The sequence below is a fragment of the Pelophylax lessonae genome (genome assembly GCF_965119305.1).
Source record: "Pelophylax lessonae genome assembly, chromosome: 4".
Lineage (NCBI taxonomy): Eukaryota > Metazoa > Chordata > Amphibia > Anura > Ranidae > Pelophylax > Pelophylax lessonae.
Genome location: NC_138771.1, coordinates 298,522,173 through 298,541,584, shown reverse-complemented (window position 1 = coordinate 298,541,584; position 19,412 = coordinate 298,522,173). Strand labels below are relative to the sequence as shown.

The following is a 19,412-nucleotide window of genomic DNA, read 5'->3' as shown; positions in this document are numbered from 1 at the left end:
AAAAAAAAAAAAAGAAAGCCTAAACAAGAAATGTAATGCAACCATCACATGTAAGAAATGTTATACTGCAATAAAAAAAGTTGTTTGCTTTTGGGTTTGATACCACTTTAAATATCCACGTTACCAAATTGTTTATTGAGGAGGTAAATGTTGTGTGTATTGATACAATTCTATAAGATATATGAAAACATGTTATATTATATGAAGTTTATTTTAATATTTTATATGGAAGGAAAATATTAAATGAAAAACAAATGATGAAAAACATATTACAGACCTCAGATTAACCACTTTAGGTCTGCTCACATTGCTGCTACTGCAGCAATGTGGCTCGTTATCGTCTAGCGACATAGTACTACGTCGCTGGACTCCTCCCCTGTAGGCGGCGCTCGCGCGCCGCCGGAGGCACGCTCCCGCTGTTTTCAGTCACAGCGGGAGTCGGGCCAGGGGAGGAGCGGCGGCGATCGCCGCTGCTCTTCCCCGATCGTTGGGGAATCGAGTGTGGAGATCCGCTTGTGTAAACAGAGCGGGCGGATCTCCTAAGTGACAGGCAGGGACAGATAGCATGGTTCAGCATAGCTGAACATGCGATCTGTCCCTGTGTCACTCAGTCACCTCCCCCCACACACGTTAGTAAGCACCAGGCATACATTAACCCCTCCCTCTCCAATAAAATTAACCCCTTCCCTGCCAGTGTCATTTTTACAGTAACAGTGCATATATATAGTACTGATTACTGCAGTAATGTCACTGGTACCCCCAAAAGTGTCAAAAATGTCAGTCAAGGGACCGATCTGTCCGCCGAAATGTCGCAGTCCCGCAAAAAAAATCGCAGATCGCCGCCATTACTCGTTAAAAAAAAAACACCAAAAATGACAGAAATCTTTCCCTTAGTTAGTAAACGCAATAACTTTTGCGCAAACCAATCAAAATACGCTTATTGTGATTTTTTTACCAATCATAGGTAGCAGAAAACAAATTGGCCAAAAATTAAAAAAAAATTTGATTTTTACATTTTGGGGGGGGGGGGGGATTTCATATAAAAAAATGTTAAAAATTTTGTTATTTTTTCAAGATAAACGCTGTTTTTTTGTTTATAGCGCAAAAAGTAAAAATCGCACAGGTGATTAAATACCACCAAAAGAAAGCTCTGTTTGTGGGAAAAAAAGGACGTAAATTTCGTTTGGGTACGGCGTTGCACGACCGCGCAATTGTCAGTTAAATTCGCACAGCGCGAATCACAAAAAGTGGCCCAGACGTAAGGCAGCAAAATCCTCCAGTGGTAAAGTGGTTAACAGATGATCTGGACCAGGAACCCAAAGGCAGAACTCCTAATCATCATACTTGTTCCAGAAAATGTAAGTTAGGCTGTAAGGTAAAAGTGATTGTAAAGTCTCATTTTTATTCCCTATAAAAAACAAAAATATTATACTTACCTGCTCTGTTGCAGTGGATTTACGGAGCAGCCCAGTTCCTCCTCTTCTCGGGTCCCTCTGTGATCCTGGTGTCTCCCTCCTGTTGAGCTCCTTGCTGTGGGGGCACCCGAACTGAGTCACAGCTCCCTGTGTCCATTCAGACACCCAGCCCTACCCCCAGCCGTGCCCCCTCTCTCCCCTTATTGGCTAGCTGACTTTGATTGTCTCAGCCAATCAGGAGGGAGAATCTTGGATGGCTGACACACTCGCGGACATCGCTGGACAGAGAGGGACCTCAGGTATGAGTTAAGGGGCTGAGAGGGGCTGCTTCACACAGAAGGCTTTTTATCCTAATGCATAGAATGCATTAGGATAAAAAAAAAAAAAAACTTCTGACTTTACAACCCCTTTAAATTTAGTTCTTGACTTCACTGTAGTGAGTGGAACAGTGATTGATTGTTTTGGTCTATTCAGGGTTTTCTGAGCTGAGAGTTTGATTCCTCTCACCTGCCTCTGAAAGATGTTTCCAGAGTATAGGGCAGGGAGAGTCAAATGATCAGTGTGTTTATTTATCATACCCCAGCCAATCCCTGAAAATAGGCATCCAAAAGGTGGCTATGGAGGTAATAAATGTTTGGGAAGCCTTGCCAGAGTTATTTGTCCTCAGGGAGGGGTTTAGTTCTCTTGGGGCTGCTACCCCTGGAGGCTGCTTTACTGAGACAAGAAATTACAGTCTGAGCCTCAGCAGCTGCTGAGCTGAGGGCCTGGAGAAGAGTGCCAATGGATGTTTGCTGGAGGACACTGTCCTGAAGTCCTGGCCTGAAGAAGGATCTTGTTATCTCCCTCGATGTGGATCTACTTGTGAATGCTGGGTGGCAGACAACACTTGGGACATTGTGCGTAAAAACCGTGCTGGGGACCACTCGTTGTGAAAGTGCCAGAGAGGAACTAAGTGTCAGAAGTGGCTATATGGACTGCTGCTGTAGGGTCCTATACCCCATACTATTATAGGACACTGTATACTAGCCATTCCCTTTGAAAAGCTGCTATTAGAAGATTAGTGGGAAGTTTGTCCTCCCATTATTACTATTGATCGTTTTGGAGTATCCTGTGACCCTAAACCTCTCTCCTGTTAAAGTAATGTAGAGGAATTCCCAGCCATTTTGCTGGTTATGGGTCCGCCAGGGTTACCGCTAACAACAAACGCACATTCAAGCATGTTCTCCAAGTGTGAGCACTGAGGCAAGGAACAGTCCAGTATCTTTTGGTTTTTATGTTTATTGTGAACTTGGAAGGGATGAGTGGGATACCCCCCTGGCTCAACTATGCACAATTTTAGTGGGACAACTGAAAAACGCCTATTAGCGCTGAGTTGACGCTGGCTGGATGCCGGTCAACGCCGGATGACGCTGGCTAACGCTGACTTGCTGTCTGTTAACTCTGAACTGACTTCTGACACTTTCATGTGGCACAAACTCCTAGTTAAAGCTTCCTTTACCCCTCTTCACAGAGGTAGATGCCTTTAAGACTGCTGCATTGCTTAACACTTCAGGGCCCGCACCGGTACCCTCTTTCACACACACTTATCTTCAGGGCTTAAGCACTGGCATAGGCATACGCACGGGGTGTGCCTAGGCACACCATAATCACCTTCATCTAGACACACCCTAATCCTCGCCATGGCTGCCACCGCTGCTGAGTCTGCTCTCTGCCCCTTGCCGCTCAGCTCCCGAATCCCAGCCGGCGCCGCCCACTGTGGAGTGGTGGGGGAGACAGCAGGCGTGCGGTGCGGAGACTGAGAGGGACTGTCTGGGGGAGGGACTAGCTTGTGCAGCGGCTGCCCAGCGCAGCGCGGGAGAGAACCAGCAGTCGAAGAAGCCGGCGCAGCAAGGACGGCGACAGGATTTGAGTCACAGGACAGTCAGCAACAGCAAGCAAGCATTCAGCAAAGAAGGCGGGGGAGAGGCCAGAGAGCTCAGCCTGGTGACGGGGTCTGTGGTGCTGGTGCTGCAGGAAAACCTTGCCTGTTGGGACAGGTGAAAAAAAGGTAGGTAAGAGTAGTACTGTACTAGTGACTGACTGAGTGAGAAGAAGACTATGTAAAGGAAAGGGGATCTATTTTATGGGGAACCTGCCCTTGCCTGGCCTGCTGTAAGGGGGGAGATCTATATGGGGGATGGACCTCACCCTGGCCTGCTGTAAGGGGGATCTATATGGGGGACCTCACCTCACCCTGGCCTGCTGTAAGGGGGATCTATATATCTTTAAGGGGGACCAGGTCCCCCATATAGATCCCCCCTTACAGCAGGCCAGAGTGAGGTGAGGTCCCCCATATAGATCCCCCCTTACAGCAGGCCAGGGTGAGGTGAGGTGAGGTCCCATCCCACATATAGATCTCCCCCTTACAGCAGGCCAGGGTGAGGTGAGGTCCCCCATATAGATCCCCCCTTACAGCAGGCCAGGGTGAGGTCCCCCATATAGATCCCCCCTTACAGCAGGCCAGGGTGATGTGAGGTCCCGTCCCCCATATAGATCTCCCCCCTTACGGTAGGCCAGGTGAGGTGAGGACCCGTCACCCATATAGATCTCCCCCTTACAGTAGGCCAGGTGAGATGAGGACCGTCCCCCATATAGATCCCCCCTTACAGCAGGCCAGGGTGAGGTGAGGTCCCGTCCCCCATATAGATCTCCCCCCTTATAGTAGGCCAGGATGAGGTGAGGACCCTGGCCTGCTGTAAGGGGGAGATCTATATGGGGGACGGGACCTCACCTCACCCTGGCCTGCTGTAAGGGGGGATCTATATGGGGGACCTCACTTCCCTCTGGCCTTCTGTAAGGGGGGATCTATATGGGGGACCTCACCTCACCCTGGCCTGCTGTAAGGGGGGATCTATATGGGGGACCTCATCTCACCCTGGCCTGCTGTAAGGGGATCTATATGGGGGACCTCATCTCACCCTGGCCTGCTGTAAGGGGGGAATCTATATGGGGGACCTCACCTCACCCTGGCCTGCTGTAAGGGGGGAATCTATATGGGGGACCTCACCTCACCCTGGCCTGCTGTAAGGGGGGATCTATATGGGGGACCTCACTTCACCCTGGCCTGCTGTAAGGGGGGATCTATATGGGGGACCTCACCTCACCCTGGCCTGCTGTAAGAGGGGATCTATATGGGGGACCTCATCTCACCCTGGCCTGCTGTAAGGGGGATCTATATGGGGGACCTCACCTCCCCCTAGCCTGCTGTAAGGGGGAATCTATATGGGGGACCTCACCTCACCCTGGCCTGCTGTAAGGGGGATCTATATGGGGGACCTCACCCTGGCCTGCTGTAAGGGGGGATCTATATGGAGGACCTCACCTCACCCTGCTGTAAAGGAGGATCTATGGGGGACCTGCCCTGGCCTGCTCCAAAGGGGGATCTTTGGGTACCCTGCTCTAAAGGGGATCTATGCCATAGATCTCCCTTTAGAGCAGGGTCCCCATAGATCCCCTTTAGAGCAGGGTCCCCATAGATCCCCTTTAGAGCAGGCCAGGGTCCCTATATATATATATATATATATATATATATATATATATATATATACACACACACACACACACACACATATATATACACACGCACATGTGTTTGAGCTTTGGTTTGAGGTGCACACCCTAATGCCATAGGCTGCGCACGCGAGTGAGCACTGGCACCCTCTTTCCAAGCCCTCTCTACTGGTTAGCTGGCTCCTTGGTCCCTCCGACCCTCTGGAGTGGTCCCCTATCCTAGGCAGACCCCTGAGCAGTTTACAGTACTCATGACACTGCTTTCCTGGAATCTCCTGCCCCAGCAGCTCCACTCGGTCCTCAGCATACTGGATCCCTCTCTGCAGCTCAGCTCAACATTCCGTTCCTTCAGGCCGACCGCCAAGGACACCTTCACTACCGCTGACAGGAGGAGAGACAGCCGTCACCCTCCTCCTGGGACTCTGCTTCCTGCCAAAGATGCTCTATCATGTGCTCCCCTCAGACTTATACCCCTTCCCAGAATGCATTGCGGCAGATTCTACCCTCTGGGATAGATACAAGCCCTGGTGTGCTATTGGCCAGGTTTCCTCCACTGTCCAATGAGAGCCCTCATTGGAGACAGTGGGGAGACTCCCCAAGCTCAACAGGCACACCTGGAAACATATGACAGCCTAGCTGAACAATCAGGCCCCCCTGATAAGAAGGCCTTATACGTTTTCCTAGCACCTATCTAGGAGGGTGCTACATCAATAAATACTAAAAAGACATCCCCCTAGACTAAGCCTGAATTGTCAGTGCATGTGGAACTGTGCGTGTGTGGCTGGCAGACTCTGTACTGCATTCGGAGACCAGGGCATATTCTCAGTGCCCCCCTTCGGGTAAGCATTAGTATTCCCTGCAATCCTTGGCATTTCTCCCCTTCAATTGCCTTAATGTTCTTTTGTAAAATTAAAACAAAAACAGAAAAAAAAACAAAACCAGAAAAAAGTATGGAAAACTTTGATTTTCCATTCTTTGAAACAAATTTTCATTTTAAAACCTGAAAAAAGTAAAATAAAAATATATACATGCTAAACATGAAAACCTGTGAAGTGAATCCACTGGTTAACATTTACAGTACAAGAGGGCTCTGTACGGTAAAACTGAAAAGTATAAATAAAAAGCAATAATATAAATGATTTTGAAACAAACTAGAGCTTATGCTGTGTGATGTCCCTGTGAATACACATCTGGCAGTAGTCAATGGACAGCTTTATTACAGCCAGGATACAGGTTGCTGTACGAGAGAAATACTTTTCTCTGAACTAAATTTAGTTTTGGGACAACTGGACCAAAATACCTAAATAAGTACATACATATCAGAAAGCTAGGGTATGCTGTGTTGAAAAGCACATCCTATTGCTATTGTGACATCTACACCGTTGTGTTTTAACACACGTTGCAAAAATGCTAAAAAGCCTGTGTACAACTTCCCTATTATAAAGCTAGCTTTCCATTACCATCTCAGCACTGTAGTGCAGTGCGTTTTGAAGAAAAAAAAAAAAAACACTTTTTTTTTTTCTGCATTTTAGTACATTGGGAGGCCCATAGAACACAATCGCAGTGCAAAGCGGCATATAGCATGCATTTTGATGCATCAGCAACAGGTACTAACAGGCTTTGGTCACTGGCTGTTGATTCTATCCACTCCAAATTCTAAATTCAAAATTCTGTGAAAACACTGGTCAAGGCGCAGCATAACACACGTTAACGCAAAAAGTGACATTTCAGATATTTTCTAAATTTCTGTTGTTATCAACTACAACGGGTATAATAGAGTATATTAGAGTATGTCTAATAGTTTCCCCCTTTATTGTAATATTTAGCTGCCTCAAATTCTCTAAATTGTATGTATAGCCAAAATAACAGTGAGAAGTTTCTCCAAAGTGCGGGGAATTCCCTTCTTGGACAGTTGTCAATGGAACAGATGTCCCTATTGGAAAGCTTGCCTCATGGCTTGTTCTGGTGAAAACTAAAAAAAGTTTAGATTTCCCATTACTTTCTGTCTCAGTGACAAAAAAAAAGTTTTGTGGCTCTCTCTAACTCAACACGCAGCCATTAATGTCTAAACCGCTGGCAACAAAAGCGAGTACACCCCAAATAAAAACATCCAAATTGGGCCCAAAGTGTCAATATTTTGTGTGGCCACCATTATTTTCCAGCACTGCCTTAACCCTCTTGGGCATGGAATTCGCCAGAGCTTCACAGGTTGCCACTGGAGTCCTCTTTCACTCCTCCATGACGACATCAGGGAGCTGGTGGATGTTAGAGACCTTGCGCTCCTCCACCTTCCGCTTGAGGATGATCCACAGATGCTCAATAGGGTTTAGGTCTGGAGACATGCCTGGCCAGTCCATCATCTTTCCCCTTAGCTTCTTTAGCAAGGCAGTGGTCATCTTGGAGGTGTGATTGGGGTCGTTATCATGTTGGAACACTGCCCAGTCTCTGAAGGGAGGGGATCATGCTCTGCTTCAGTATGTCACAGTACATGTTGGCATTCATGGTTCCCTCAGTGAACTGTAGCTCCCCAGTGCCGTCAGCAGGGGTAGCCCGTCCACTGGGGCTGAAGGGGCGCCGCCCCCTATCCATGCATCTGGCCCCCTAATCTACATGCAGGGCGCCGGACGCATGGATTCCAATGGGGGATTTTTTTTTCTTAAGCACGTGATTAGAGCCAGAGGCTCTAACAGGCTTCAGAAAAGGGTGGGCTCGGGGCGCAGAGCAGGAGGGAGGGGGTGGTAGAGCAGATTGGCGGCCGTCCCGTGGGGGGGGGGTGTTGGTTTTGCCGCCGGCACTAATGCAGCCCCAGACCATGACACTACCACCACCATGCTTGACTGTAGGCAAGACTCACTTGTCTTTGTACTCCTCACCTGGTTGCTTCTACACACGCTTGACACCATCTGAACCAAATATGTTTATCTTGGTCTCATCAGGCCACAGTACATGGTTCCAGTAATACATGTCCTTAGTCTGCTTGTCTTTAGCAAACTGTTTGTGGGCTTTCTTGTGCATCATCTTTAGAAGAGGCTTCCTTCTGGGACGACAGCCATGCAGACCAATTTGATGCAGTGTGCGGAGTATGGTCTGAGCACTGACAGGCTGAACCCCCCCCCCCCCCCCCTTCAAACTCTGCAGCAGTGCTAGTAGCACTCATATGTCTATTTCCCAAAGACAACCTCTATATATGACGCAGAACATGTGCACTCAACTTCTTTGGTCGACCATGGCGAGGCCACTTCTGAGAGGAACCTGTCCTGTTAAACTGCTTCCTATAGCCTAGGACATCTTCATGTAGAGCAACAATTCTTTTTTTCAGATCTTGAGAGAGTTCTTTGCCATGAGGTGCCATGTTGAACTTCCAGTGACCAGTATGAGAGAGTGAGAGTGATAACACCAAATTTAACACACCTGTTCCCCATTCACACCTGAGACCTTGTAACACTAACGAGTCACATGACACCAGGGAGGGAAATGGCTAATTGAGCAAGTTTCACCTGGCAGTAGTAGAGCAGCGTTAAAAACACTCCTAAAGCTGCATTTTGCAAACATGTTTAGATGAGTTAGGTGTCTGGCCATTGATTCATTTTATTTGCCAGAATATTGATTTATCCTGGCCACTGAAATTAATGAATGCTCAAGCGCTAAAACACACTTATCGGCTAGCCTAGGGTTAACATACATGGTGGCGGTTACCGTTTGTGTCTGTAAACTGCAGAGTTATCCTGCCCCAGTGTGAAGATCAGTCTCTCGTGGCTGGTGCTTAGACTGTTGAGATGCGGAGAGCATAATAGCCAGCAGTAACTCACTATATGTTATGAAGCTATGTATTGCATCGTAGCCACATTATTTAGGTTACAGGTGAAGTCTGTATTTAGATGAGCTTAAGAATTGCTTCCAATGGAACCACACACAATAGAAATTTTTAGATGTACCTTTGATGGCTAAGTCAGGCTTTCTATTTGCACAATATCATTTACCCCTTTGGAACCACAGACTTAGCTGTGAAGAGGCAGGGTCATCCATGATAGTGTTATCTGTGAATTTTTGGGTATATTTTTTTGACACCGTACCAGTATTTCTTCAGTACTGGGCATGTCCAGCAGACATGAATCAAAGGTCCTATAGCAGTGATGGCAAACCTTGGCATCCCAGATGTTTTGGAACTACATTTCCCATGATGCTCATGCACTCTGCGGTGTAGGTGAGCATCATGGGAAATGTAGTTCCAAAACATCTGGGGTGACAATGTTTGCCATCACTGTCCCATAGCCTTGTTGCACCTTCAGCAGTAGTTTTTTACCTCTGGAAACATGCAGCATAATTAATCGGCATAACTGTACTACCTAGATGTGATCTTGTGCTCAATGTCCTGGTATCTATTTGTGTCCGGGATCCTATTCACCCTGCATGTGGGGTACCTTTCCAGATTCGCGAGAGAAAGCAACCCGAAGGGGGATGCCCTTACCCCAGCCTTGCCCCATATTTATATTACTGGTGAGTAGGCTGGATCTAAAAAGCCTGGGAATTGTAGCACACACATTAACTATTTCCCCCTCAGCCTGAGTAAGCCACTAACTATCTAATACACCTGCAGGCAGCTTGCCTACACTTGCCCTCCCCCTTTCATAAGCCTTCCCGGCTATGACAAACCTTAATAAATAGCTTCACATTACAAGAACTTAATCTTAAAAAAAGTAAAACAGTAAAATGTAAAACATTAAAGCAACCTTACAACAAGTAGAAAGACAGTATTGAGTCCATGTCACACATAATAATCAGGGTCAGGTAGATAGACTCGTTCTCCTGTAACCGGATGCGTAGCGGTAATTTGATGAATGACTGGATAGGCTTATCCTGGCTTGAGGAGCTCTATTTGGTCCACACGTGAATTGCGCTCCAAGCCAGGGAGCCATGGTTTTAAATAGACTCTGCCTTACCCAAGATGGCCACCAGAGTCACATGAGGTGGCAGCATCCAACTGGATAGCTTCCCCAGTGACCCAGGAAACCATAGAGAAACTGTGCTTCTTTTGACTTCTTCTCCCTCTACAATTCCGCTGCAGTTGAGGGCCACCTACAGTGGAGAAAGTAGACTGCACCTGCCTATACGGTGACTGACAAGTCTTTAGATTCCTGGAAGCAGGTGGTCTTAGATGTAGGATCCTGGATGGGCAGCTCTCCTGCAGCAGGAGGATTGGTCAGCAGCTCAACTTTAGATTCCTTGGGGGAGGCCAACCCACTCATGTCTTGACCGACAGTGGTGCCCTCTGTAACAGGTGGGCTTTGGTCCTCGGAGGTGGCAGACAGACTAGAAGCAGCAGGGATCACCCGATGCATGGGCAATCCATCTACGCTGAAGGTACAAGGCTCCTCAGACCCCTCCATCCTCTGAAAAAGCAACACTCCGCAGCCGTGGCATCTCACCCAGGAGGAAAAGCATATGGATGGGCATATCACTCAAAACTCATCCAGGTTTGGCACATGACAGTGGGCCAGCCCAGCAATAGACCAGTAGACGAGGGCTGTATCCAGGATGGTGACAGGCTTCTTACAAGGCAACACCTCAAGAGCAACAGCAGCAGTGTGGCAAACCACATGGAATTCTGTCAGGCTTCCAGGTTTCAGTTGTTATATATGCCCCTTATTAGGATTCCAGCCAGTCTAGCGACAGAGTCGGACACAGGAGCCAATCTGAAGCACAGCACGGCAGTCACATTCCAGGTCTCTTGGCTAGCCTGGACAAGTTCTAGCTAACTAACTACAGCCAAGGTCTCTTTAGCGGTGATCTTCAGGTGCATAAGTTAGGGTTTATCCTGTTGACTACGCCAAGTTGTTGGTGGGGTCTACTTGCCCTGCATGTGGGGGGACTTTTCAGACGAAGCATGCTCATCAATGCCCGAGACCAGGAGGGGACTGCAGTCACGTGAAAGTCCAATACTTAGGCAGTTCCCCAACTTAGAGATCAGCCGTCACACTGCGTGCAGCAAAAGTGCAGGATTTATGTGAAAAAGTACTGTCCTGTGTCACTACACACTTTACTTGATGTAGGTTGCATAAGGAGGGACACCGCTGAGCCTCTTCTCTCTCCACCAGTTCAGCGTACCTCTGTTACTTCACTCCAAGTAACAGAATGGTGTCCCACAATGCACATGGCGTGGACCTCATGCGTGCACACTTTCCTTCCCATTCTTATGTGAGCAGGTCATGGAACTCAGTAATGCGGGTTAGTTTCCAGTACCTACTGAAAACCAACCACTAGGGAGGGATAGGGTGACCACTTGTCCCGGATTGCCTGGGACAGTCCCGCATTTGGCAGGCCTGTCCTGGGCACCTTCATTCAATACAGGGTCCTGGAATTGCCCCCTGGGCCTATCTGGCGCCACATCGCCACTTTTCACTCACTGCCACCGGCTGCTGGCTCACTGTCCCAACTGGTTGCTAGCCGCCTGGCGTCTAGCAACTAGTGACAGCACCAGAACACTGGCTTCCCCAAGATGGCTGCTTGGAGTCTATAACATAGTACAACTTAGTTCTTAATGAGTTCCCTTCCAGCCTAAAGACGTGACACAACATAACTCCAACTTTTTGAGATGGGGTTGAGGGACCCCTAATAGCATATGCATTGGACAAACCCCCCTGCCACGCCCACAAAAAAGATTAGTTAAACCCACAAGTGCTTTTTGTTTTACCACTACTATTCCTTTTGAAATTCACAAATGCAGCAATTTAGTCTTTGGATGAAAGGTTTAGCACAGAGAAACACTTTTTGAAACATAAAAAGTGCATTTTATATACAATTATATAGATCAGACCAAAATGAGGGACAAAGGAGGAGGAAAGTGGGACAAAGGAGGAAGAAAGAGGGACAGAGAGACTTTGTTTCATATCAGGGACGTTCCTTCGAAATCAGAGACAGTTGGGAGCTTTGACACAGCAACATCTTCGGGTCAACAAACAAACTGCAGCATGACACCTGCCTACAGGTAGGCCCTGAAAATGTAACTGTTAGTGCAAATAAAAAAGTATCATGGACAGTACTGAGGTCCTCAACTGTGTACTATTATGAATACAATCACCTTGCTGTACAGTAGACCCAAGGGCAAAACATTTTCCTGGTACCTCCATGGCAGCATACATGTGATAGTATCCCCGTCTACTTCCACCCACAGGACCAGTGCATAGCAATAAAAAGTTAACACCCACACAACAGCCCATTCCCTGTCCTGGGGATTTGAATGTTTGGTGCAGATGGGGAGGGTATCGCAGATAGTGCTCAATTTGTTTTTCTACCAGGTAGACATTCGCCCTTATCTGAAACCAGCTTCTGGTATAAGAATTATTAGGGAGGCTCTTCGTGCTGCAGGCAGTTCACAGCTTTGCTGTTGTCATAACACCAAAAGCCTACGGGCGTGTGTTTGCCTATCCCATAGTGGGATTGATTTGTCTGACTTAGGTGAAGTACTACTTCAATACATCCAGATCCATGATGGCACACTTGCAAACAGTCATTAGCTAGCTACAGTAGCTATATCTAGTTCCTTGGATAAGGGGTTTTAGTCTCTAATAAGCCCTGTACTATGGTTTTCCAAAGCCCCTCGGGGTAATAGTTTTGTTTGGGTTTGGTGCCTCAAACCAAGATTGGTGGGACTTTAAGGGCAAGAGTAAACTAAGTAGTGTAGCATATAGATAAAATGTCAACAATTTATTGTCAAGGTTTTACAAAGTAATAGACAAGTTTGTTGTGGATGGGTTAAAGGCCAATCACTGAAAGAAGTGAAGAAGTTGGGAAGGTAAGTGACAAGGTGAAATTGGTGACTTTTAAGGAACATTTATCTCTGTTGTTCCATGCGTGTACTTCAAGCTTGGAACTTTTTTCAGAGGAAATATCCAAAAAGATTATCCTACGCGTTTCGGCTACATAAAGTATTAATGCCTTTTTCAAGGATAAGTCACCATGTCTGAAACAACAATGAGTTGTTCGTTTTGAAAGCATGTATGCAAACCAATATAAAATTGTGCAATGTGCTTTTTGTTATATACATCTTTCTTTTGTCTGATCCATGTGGAAAAAGTTTTCCCTCAGGTTCCTAGGTCGCATCAGGAACTAATGCTGCTTCTATAATTAACACGTAAATAATGAATACATTTTGAGTACTTTTGAGATAATCTTTTTGGATATTTCCTGTGGAAAAAGTTCCACGCCTGAAGTACACGCGTGGAACAACAGAGATAAATGTTCCTTAAAAGTCACAAATTTCACCTTGTCACTTACCTTCCCAACTTCTTCACTTCTTTCAGTGATTGGCCTTTAACCCATCCATGACAAACTTGTCTATTACCTTGTAAAACCTTGACAATAAATTGTTGAAATGTTATCTATATGCTACACTACTTTGTTTACTCTTGCCCTTAAAGTCCCACCAATCTTGGTTTGAGGCACCAAACCCAAACATATCTAGTTCCTTAGAAACCAACAATGGTAGAAGGCTCCAGTGCACAATTTCCTTTCAGTTCCTAAAGTTCCCGCTATATGGCTGGGCTGCAACCACTGAAAGTAATTGCTTTATGTTCATCCAGCAGCATCTGGACATCATGGGCACCTTATGTAGAGATGTCTGCCAACACAACAGGCATGAGAGCCAATCAGGTTCTATTATGGGTATGGCACATTCTTTCAGCACTACTGATGGACTTATTAGTCCTCACTACAGCTGTCTCTGGCGTTAGGCGAGTAGCTTACTCACTTTCTTATGATAGGATTTTCTGAAGCTTCTCACCCTTGTAGCCAGCAGTGATGGGCTCAGGCATGTTCGGATCGAGTCCCCCAGGAAGCCTTCACTGCACACCGTCAATCATAGGCAGTGAGGCATTTGCCGACCGGCAGCTGCACATGATTGGCGGTGTGCATTACCAGCTTCCTGGCGGGCTCGATCTGAACACACCCGAGCCCATCGCTAGTAGCTAGTTGTTGATCTATCATCAAAAATATTCTTTTTACTGGTGATTATCCATGGCAGCATACTGAACCCACCCAGTTCATTCCTAGCGATGTACAGGGAATGGGCTGTTGTGTTGGTGTTAACACTTTATAGCTATGCACTGGTCCTGTGGGCAGAAGTAGGCAGAGCTACTACCACATGTATGCTGCCATGGATAGGCACCAAGAAAATAAAATTACGGTATGATACAATTTTCTGTTTTTTTATTTTGGATAGAGTAAGGGAGAGTTATAATCCCTGTCAATTTTTTTTTTACCTATTTTCTATTGTGGAGATTTTCATTCACTTCCTGTCTCATAGTCACAACAGGAAATAAGTGGAAATCCCTCCAAAGCAAAGGAAATCCCAGGTAGTCACTAGAACTATTGTCCCAATTGCAAGATTCCCCTTCTATTCCTGTTCTGGAGACCACTCATTATTGGGGATTTTCTCTCACTCTCCCTGATAAGGGTAAACAGGACAAATAGAGAGGATGAATCTCCCTAAAGCCTGATCAGTGCCCTGATTACTTGTCCTGGACTCCCCTTTGAGGAGGAGCCGCTGATCGGCTCTCCTCGCCACACTCTCTGACAGTGTGAGGCGAGGAGCGCCGATAAACGGCACTTCCTCATTTACATGTGACTTGCTGTGATTGGACACAGCCGATCACATGGCTAAAGAGTCACATCATTGACTCTTTACCATAATCGGGGTCATGCCGTGTCCTAGGAACATATGATGCCCTCCCAGAACGAGAGCCGCACCACTCCGCCGTCATTTGACAGTGGACGGGGGGCAAGTGGTTAAACGAAAATTGGACGTTATGTTCAAGTACAATAAACATTTTATAGCCTGCACCTTCAGCTTTTGTCGTCCAAAAAGTCTAAAGGCGCTTTTCAACTGCATGGAACCGAACGGTTCGGCTCGCTTTTGTGCTTTTCCACTGCTGGTACCGCATGGTACGGTGTAGGAACGGTTCGGTACGGTACGGCGACGCTTTTCCACTACATGGAACCGAACGGTTTGGCTCGCTTTTGTGCTTTTCCACTGCTGGTACCGCATGGTACGGTGTAGGAACGGTTCGGTATGGTACGGCAGCACTTTCCACTACATGGAACCGAACGGTTCGGCTCACTTTTGTGCTTTTCCACTGCTGGTACCGCATGGTATCGTGTAGGAACTGTTCGGTATGGTACGGCAGAGCTTTTCCACTACATGGAACCGAACGGTACGGCTCTCTAAAACAGTACCACCTCGATTGTGGTTCCAAGAGGTACCATACCGGTACCATATCCCACAATCCTTTGCATGCAGTCACTACTTGCCACTGATTGGTCAGAGAATCGTTGTTATCCCACCCACTTAACTTTAGTACTACTTTAGTGGAAAAGCAAACCATACCAAAGCGTACCGAACGATTCCAACACCGTACCATGCGGTACCAGCAGTGGAAAAGCAAACCGGGCCAAGCAGGACCGAGCCAGTACTTGCAGTGGAAAAGTGCCATTTATCAGCTGTCGAAAGCACTGTACTAACAACGATCAGATAATCGGCAGATTATCGGTTCTTTGTACGAAATTTTATTTCCGATTTTCTTATCATGTGTACGGGCCTTAACAGGGACACAGACAGCAATAAAAACCTGATGCGTTCTAATTCCTCTCTACTCTATCCAAAATGTTTCAAAAAAAGTTTTGCCTTTTTTAAAAAAGAACTTTCTTACGAAATTTGCCAAGTCATTGATGGAACGATCGCATGCCCCGACTAACAATTTTTCAGAATTTTCATACAAACAAAATTCCGCCCATATACGGCCAGCTTAAGTCCTTTCTGTCCTCATCAGACGCTAGCTAATTATCTCGGGTTGGCTTTGAATGGACTCCACCCCTGTGTTGTGGGGCAGGCAGAGAAGAGCAGACAGATGGAGCACTTTTGTAACTGTTGTGTGTGTGCACTTCATGTTGTTACTGTTTTACTATGTGTGTGTCTTATATTACAACCATGCTGATCATCAGTGGCCAGAGAGAGGAGAGGGAGGAAAAGCCTGTTTACACAGACTGCAAACCGCCTGGGGAATAATGCAGGAAAGGAAGTGAGCCGGCTCTCTGTCTGACTGCTCCAACTTCCTGCTCACACACACACACACCACTGAAAAAAAAGAAAAGAAAGAAAAAAAATCAGGATCTCATTACAACAGAAACGCTCGCAGACGACTGTCAGCATGGAAGACGAAGGGATTTTACCAATTTCTTCCTAGAAAATTAAGAAGTTCCCAGAGTCCAGCAAGAGTTTGGGTATGTGTGTGTCTATGTATGTTCATGTCATTTATTGCATGGGGTGTCTGTTTAGTATTTGCATGTGCTGATTTGGAGTCTCAATGGTGGAGGATTAGAGGAATAAAAGGGGGCGGTTTGGGGATCTGTTATTGTCAGGTCTAACATCTTGTGTGACATTTGCATTCTAGTGTACTTGGAGATGTCTTAGGAGCTAGTAAATCTTTGCATCAGTGTACTTCACACAGGAGGTGGGAGCTGAGTGCTGAACAGCCAGTAATTGCAGTAATTAGTGTAATATGGGTGTGATTGTCACTGACATGACACATGAAGCTGACTGAGTTCTGAGTGTCTGTTAGAAGAACCAAAATTATCATGACAATATACTTTTATCCTTTATTTTTTTTTATTAAGGCAAAAGGTAGAGAGGCGACTTTTGATCACATGACTAATCTATTTTTAGCTTAACGTCTTTTTTGTCGATTTATTTTAACAAATGCAATTTTTATTCCGGCGCCTCTGTAGAGCACAAAATTCAATAGATTTTTCTATACTTAAAATCTCTTTCCGAGAAAAGTAAAAATCCCCCCCCCCCCCCCCCCCCTTGCAGTGGTACTGTCCTTGTTTAGGTCTAGAGCAGCCTTTCATAACCTTTTTTTACCCCATGGCGAGCCTTGAAATAATTTTCAGGTCTCAGGGAACCCCTGCTAAAATGAATTCATCACAGGTCAATGGAAAGAATGCTACTCCCGTACAGCGGTGGTCAGGACGCCACCTTTACAGACAGTGAAAAAGATCACTGGTGTCCTGCCAAGAAGTGGCGTCACCTGGTGCTGTCATACATGGTGTTACCATCCCTTCCATCTGGCTTGTTTGGAGCTGGCAGCGGTGGGCACCCCAAACCGGCCCCTGTAAATGCTGTGGGTGGTTGATGGTGTCACCCCTCTGGTGGGTATCACCTAGGTGCGGTCCACATCCCCATAGTGCACCCCAAACCGGCCCATGTAAATGCTGCGGCTGGTTGATGGTGTCGCCCTTCTGGTGGGTATCACCTAGGTGCGGTCCACACCCCCATAGTGCACCCCAAAATGGCCCATGTAAATGCTGCGGCTGGTTGATGGTGTCGCCCTTCTGGTGGGTATCACCTAGGTGCGGTCCACACCCCCATAGTGCACCCCAAACCGGCCCATGTAAATGCTGCGGTTGGTTGATGGTATCACCCCTCTGGTGGGTGTCACCTAGGTGCGGTCCACACCCCCATAGTGACGCCACTGCTGCCAAGTGGTGCAGGACCTGAAACTATGTAGGTAACATCAGTTAGGAGGTCAATGAGCCACAGCTTAAGGAACCCCAAGGCAACATCTACAGAAACCCTGGTTGAGAATGGCTGGTCTACAGCAGCCTTTTACAACCAGGGTGCCTTTAGGTTTTTTTCAGGGATGCCTTGGCAAAATGCCTAATTGCCCCAAAATTGTATACAAGCCAACAGATGGATGAAGCCTGCTTTTTAGTTACACAAAGCCACAGGTTTATATTGTGCACCATTACGACTTTCTAGCCACCGGCGTCCTAACAACCTATGACCCTCCCTGGCCCCTCTTTGTCAGTGATCGGATCACATCAGCTGAGTGATGGAGAAAAAGGAGGGAGAAGAGAAACATTGGAATACTAGTCAGTGCCAGTGTGCAAAAGTGTACTGGATTTGGAAGAATAAATCAACTCTAGCGTTGGGTGTCCTACATGTGTTGATGTATTGTGTAAAACTATTAGAATCATTTTCTACATTTTAGAATAGGGTGCCTTGAAATTGTCCATCATTTTAGAGGGTGCCTTAAGATTGTCCATCATTTTAGAGGGTGCCTTAAGATTGTCCATCATTTTAATGGGTGGCTTGACTGAAAAAAAGGTTGAGAAAGACTGGTCTAGAGGACCTGATTCTCTGCTCCTTTGGCAGCTCCTCTACTCCCCTACGCATTGGCAGTGGACTATTTCTCAGCATCCTCACCTCAAAAGCAAGGTGCATTGTACTTGATGACATGATGTGACCTAAGGGAGAAGTGGTTGTGGGGACCAGTATAGCAGTGCATAGATAGCCTGCGGGAGCAGAGGATGAGGATCGTGCAAATAAAATGGCTTTTTATTCTGGTCCCCTGCATATAAATGGGCATTTAACCCTTGCAGTGCAGGGGCAGGCTGATTTTTTTTTTTTATTACTTTTTACAGAGTTCAGTTTTATGATGTTTTAGGCTGATGTCATTCAGCCGACTCGTCGCTAGTGATTTGTCTAAATCACCAGCAGCAGGTTTGCCTTTTTGTCTCTATGAAATCGCTCTCTCTGTAGCTGAGGCAGCGAAGTGTTACTCCCATCGCTAGTGGTCATTCAGCAACATCTCACTACATCTGGCTATAGAAGGAGCGATTCCATGAGGGCACACAGACAGCCTTTTCTTTAGCAATCCTGCCGCTGCTGATTTGTCTCTATGGGCAGAATTGCCTGTTTGACATCAAGCTATGATTGCACGGGGAAGCAACTTTATGCAAATAATTCATTTGGAGCTCCATCACTATTTAAAGACAACTTTAAATCGTCTATGAAGCTCACTATATTCCTAGCAGAGGAGCAGTACTTAGTGTGATGAGTTCTCCTGTCTCCAGCCATCTCTCTATTAGCACCCTGCCTAGCAGAGTGTGACTAGAACACACTGATAAGTCAGGCCAGTGTATTTGCACAGAAAGAAAGTTGTATGAGTCTAGCTTGTCTGGAAACAGCAAGACTAATTGCCATGCGCTTCCGGTTTGAAACTGGCAGCAGACAACATCTTGAAAATGACTCATTGGAGCACACAAAGAGACTCTGTGGTTTCTTTCTCCTCAGGTTCATGCATTGCGCTCTGCAGCTTCCTTTGTAGTCTTCAGAGGGATGGTTTTTTTTTTTTCCAGCTCTGGCCTTTTAATAAAGCCCCTCAGCCAGAAAGGTAGAGAGCTGGAGTGTTGTTTTTGGATGAGAGGGTTTTTTTTTTTTTTCATAAGGTTAGGGGACCTGATGCTGCTGGGGAAAAAGTTCCCTTGAATTTTCCACTGGCTGCAGGAAGAGAGCACATTTAGTCATGGCTAAGTAATGTCTGCGTACACCAACTAATCTCATTAGGAGTTTCCGGTCCCCAAACACAGGAGGGTTTTGTGTGGTTACAGAGA

The 19,412-nt window shown here is 46.5% G+C and overlaps 1 protein-coding gene across 1 annotated transcript in view; it reads left to right on the top strand.

Moving 5' to 3' along the window:
• The first annotated feature begins 15,873 nt into the window (after positions 1 to 15,873).
• Positions 15,874 to 19,412, top strand: part of ELK3 (ETS transcription factor ELK3) — a 75,420-nt gene continuing 71,881 nt past the window's right edge. The window contains exon 1 of the mRNA XM_082256607.1: positions 15,874 to 16,238. The gene's annotated coding sequence lies outside the window, so the exon portion shown is untranslated. The remainder of the gene's footprint in view (positions 16,239 to 19,412) is intronic.